Source organism: Atractosteus spatula, chromosome 10 (assembly GCF_055471065.1).
Source record: "Atractosteus spatula isolate fAtrSpa1 chromosome 10, fAtrSpa1.hap1, whole genome shotgun sequence".
In the NCBI taxonomy this organism is placed as follows: domain Eukaryota; kingdom Metazoa; phylum Chordata; class Actinopteri; order Semionotiformes; family Lepisosteidae; genus Atractosteus; species Atractosteus spatula.
The window spans coordinates 266,220-270,842 of NC_142715.1; the positions used below are offsets into that span (position 1 = coordinate 266,220).

At 46.2% G+C, this 4,623-nt stretch overlaps 2 pseudogenes; one reads left to right on the plus strand and one right to left on the minus strand.

Moving 5' to 3' along the window:
* Positions 1–2,245: 2,245 nt before the first annotated feature.
* LOC148824388 (5S ribosomal RNA) lies at positions 2,246–2,364 on the plus strand (annotated as a pseudogene).
* Positions 2,365–2,745: 381 nt separating this feature from the next.
* Positions 2,746–2,886, minus strand: LOC148824389 (U1 spliceosomal RNA; annotated as a pseudogene).
* Positions 2,887–4,623: the final 1,737 nt, after the last annotated feature.

Consider the following 4,623-nt stretch of genomic DNA (forward strand, 5'->3'; position numbering starts at 1 on the left):
TTGCTGCTATTACTACCACTAATACTGCTACTACAACTATGACAGCTACTACTACTGCTGCCACTGATACAACAGCAACTAGTAATATTTTACTATGTAGTGTGCTCTCTGAAGGCACCAGTTCTGTAGGGTTTGGGCATTTACTGGGACAATTATTAATTGTAGCAGTAAATCACAAAATTATTCTTTTGATGGCCTTAGAATCCAACCATGCGATATAACTCAAACCACGCACACACACAGGTACTAATACACGAGGATACATTTATTAATACATAGAATATGCATATAAACCTAACAGATCTTATCGAGAGGGTTATCAGAATACAAAAGGTATATATTCAGTCAGTTACAAAGAGTTACATATATCAAGAGGACATACGTTCAGTATATCATTCATTTAGACCATTTTGTAAATGAACTTGGTTATAACTTCTACATTAGATACTCAAAACAAGTACATAACTCTTAGGAATTAAATTGATATCAACTGGTTGGTATAACAATTGAATTCTTGAGCTGTGATGCAGTGAAGTTGAATACTCATCCAATCTCTGGGGATTTAGATCTCCTTCGGGCTCTCTGGCTCTGTGCCAGGCTGTGCTGTGTGGCTTGTGACGGTGCGCTGTTGATGCTCACTGACCGGCTAGTTAGTGTTGGCTTTAACTAGCAAAGTTTGTGCAAAGGAGAAAAGATGAGTGTGGGTCCCAGCAGGTGAAGAGGAAGACCGGTTCGTTCCTGATGAAGCGCTAGATCTGAATAGTGATTCAGCTGTCCACAGTTCCGACCTGTTCACGAGGCTTGCTGCTGGTGCTAACCTCGGACGGATCCTTTGGTTACTCTCTGGCAACCTCCGCTCTCGACTCTTAGAACAAAGGAAAGTTCTGGCACTCGGACACACTGGCCGTTCCATGGTTGTCCGGGCTGAGTCTCAGGATGGTCAGGAGGTGCGCTGCGAGAATGTCCTGCCCTTGGGAGCCTTTCTGCTCCTGGGCCGTCCCGCCCTGGAATTGTCTCACACCCCTGGAATTCTCCTTTGAATTCCCTTTAGAATAGTCTTGGAAGTCTGTGTTGCCTGTTTTTACCTGGAGGAACTTCAGCTCGTTGATTGGCTAAAAGTTTCGAGGGCATCAGAGACCCACGTGGGTTACTCGGCCCTACCAGTCCCTGATTGGTTGATCAAGGTGAGATATGAATCACTTACTCCTGACACTTAGGAATGCAGTCCAGATGTCCATCTGGCACTCCCTAGACAGATAGGTGCTATTGGATGACCATTGATCATGATAGCCAGACTTAGCTAAGTGCATCCCCCTTTGGGAGCTGTCCCTTATCAAAAGAAAACATCTTTAAATCAGCCTGCATGAATAGCTTCTTTGTGGCTGCACCACAGAGATGAAGAGACAGATGGGGCCTCATTTGGGAAAGCACAGCAACACTTAATTCTGTCTTATTAACAAGCATTGCTGCTACACTGTAGTCTGCATTATTTAGGCTGATTATCGAGGTTAGCCTTTATTTGGTCATGGGGGCCTCGGTACTGTATGCTGAGTCTATAGACAGTTTCACCCGTTTTCTGATTGCTTGGTTCTGTACCAGTGCAGACATGTCAAATAGTGAATGGCTGTACCTCTATCGCATCCGTGCTCAATGAATGAAATCAGTAATAAATGAATATATGTATAGTTATACGAAAAACAAGTGGTGGATCAGACGTGTTCAGGGTGGTGTGGCCGTAAGTGAAAGCAGCGGCGTCTGACTCGCTACTTGAAGCTGTGTGGCGGGGGCTCCCTGTCCCCTGAGCGGGACTGAAGGATTGTTCGTGTGCAACTCATTGGAAAGGAGCTTCTTTCCAAATCGCATTGTGTGCCTGGATGTTGGCGAATGTGCGCCCTTGTGTTGTCTTGTCCCGCACTGGAGGAGAACAAACAAACTGCACGGAGGAGCACAAGGCAAGTCTTCACAAGACAAAAACCTCCAGTACACAGCACTCTGAAAACACACTGGAGGTTTATGTCTTGTGAAGACTTGCCTTGTGCTCCTCCGTGCAGTTTGTTTGTTCTCCTCCAGTGCGGGACAAGCCAACACAAGGGAGCACATTCGCCAACATCCAGGTATGCAATGCGATTTGGAAAGAAGCTCCTTTCCAAAGAGTTGCACACGAACGATCCTTCAGTCCCGCTCGGGGGGCACGGAGCCCCAGCCACACACAGCTTCAAGTAGCGAGTCAGGCGCCACTGCTTTCGCTTGTGGCCATACCACCCTGAACGTCCCTGATCTTGTCTGATCTTGGAAGCAAAGCAGGGTCAGGCATGGTTAGTACTTGGATGGGAGACTGCCTAGGAATACCAGGTGCTGCAAGCTTTTGCTCTCTCGGCCAGCAGGGGTCGCCGATGGTACCGTAGGCTTTGGGAGGAAAACCTGGAGGATGGAAAGGTGATCTATAGCCTCATCTCTAGAGATGTTTTGTTGCTATGGCATGTGTGTGACCCATATAAAAAAAAAAACCCGTTTGTAAAACAAATATCGAAGCTGCCTCTAAATCTGCAAATGAAGATGAGTCGATAAACCACTTGTTTTTCGTCTAACTATACATATATTCATTTATTACTGATTTCATTCATTGAGCACGGATACAATAGAGGTACAGCCATTCACTGTTTGACATGTCTGCACTGGTACAGAACCTAGCAATCAGAAAACGGGTGAAACTGTCCTGAGAATTAGCATACAGTACCGAGGCATCAGGGGAGAGCGCGAACGCAGTCCACCACTACCAGAAATTATGCAGTTGAGATTCCCACATTTGGGGAATTCGCAGGGGTCAGCACAGCCGGAGTGCAATGGCCGAGCCTCGCTCTGGGTGAACCGATTCGATTTCGATTTTTAAGAACTTTATTTTCTTTTCACAAAAAAATACAGGACATCACAAATCAGAAAGCTTTACATTAATATACATACTTAGAACAGTATATATGATCACATCTCATTACATTTTGACACGGTACCAGTTACATAGCAACAATTTCTTTTTTTCTGGTGCAAATCACATTCTTTACTTAAACATGATAATGTTTTTCACAGTCTCTTGAGATATTGACCTATGCTCTCTATTTCCCACAGATTTTCTGCTTCCTCCCTCCCTTCTCTCCACAGATCTCTGAGGTAATAATTCTCTCGGGTGATGAACAGGGCCAGGCTACCTGCTGCCTTGACTGGGACCTCGATGTCTTTGAACAGTCCCATGTTCCTCACTCTCCAAAGGGCGTCTTTCCCACTGTTCACCACGGCCCAGATCCTGTCAAACACGTCAGGAGGAAGTTTGACAGCAGAGATGCCGTTGTAGCGGCAATGCTTGTTAATAAGACAGAATTAAGCGGTGGTATGCTGTCCTAAATGAGGCCCCATCTCACCCTCCATCTCTGTGGTGCAGCCACAGAGAAAGTATTCATGCAGGCTGATTTAAGATGTTTTCTTTTGATAAGGGACAGCTCCCAAATGGGGATGCACTTAGCTAAGCCTGGCTATCATGATCAATGGTCATCCATTGGCGCCTATCTGTCTAGGGAGTGCCGAATGGACATCTGGACTGCATTCCTAAGTGTCAAGAGTAAGTGACTCATATCTCACCTTGACCAACCAATCAGGGACTGGCAGGGCGTGGTAATACCACGTGGGTCTCCAATGCCCGCCAAACTCTCAACCAATCAGCACACATCTGTGTCTTGGTCAAAAAGGGAGCGCAAGCTCAGATCGGGGCTCTCCTTGACCATTTCCGCGCATTCTCAGAGACAATCACGTGACAACTGCTGTTGTCTGCAAAGGGACTTGGACTTTGTTCTAAGCGCGAGGCCGAGGATCCCGTACGTACTCAGAATTCTACCTACGTGAATGCTCCGCTTGATCAACGGCAGCCTACAGTTGGACCCTTGTTGACAACCTGAATAGCTTATTCAGAAGCAGCGCTGGACCGGGAACGAACCAGCTTCTTCCCAGGCAAAAGAGTGACTTGTGAGGACTCGCGGTCACACTCTATGCATAGAGACTTTCTACTAGCCAGCCGGACTGCTGGTAGATCCCCTCGGAGCAACGACTGCCCTGCGCGCCACAGTCAGATTCCTCCACCCGTCCTACTCCGAGCTGGGCCTCGACTGGTTGGCCGGTAGCCAGAGGACGCCGGGACAACGCCCATTGGACAACCGCTGGAACAGAGGCTGCAACAGAGCCTGTCAGCTGGTTTGGTGTTCGTGCCGGGAAATTCCAAATCCATACAGTGGATGAGCAAACCCCATGTTCTACATTGCGTCTCGAGAATTCAATTGTACTTCAAAACAAGTTGTTATCAATTTAATTCATGAGTAATGTATTTACTTACGAGTTTAGAGTAACAGTGGGTAATAACACTGATTAGCCATTTGGTAACCGAACGATATATATTGACATATATTCTCTGTTGTGTATCTCTTTGTGTTGGCATCTCTTCGAGATTATATACCTTGTATATTGATAACCTTCACAGTAAGGTCTGCTGCTCGTATCCAGACAGACTAGTATATGTTTGGTGCACAATTTATATGAATAAATGTATCTTGTGTATTGAACCCGTGTGTGTGCGTTGTTAGT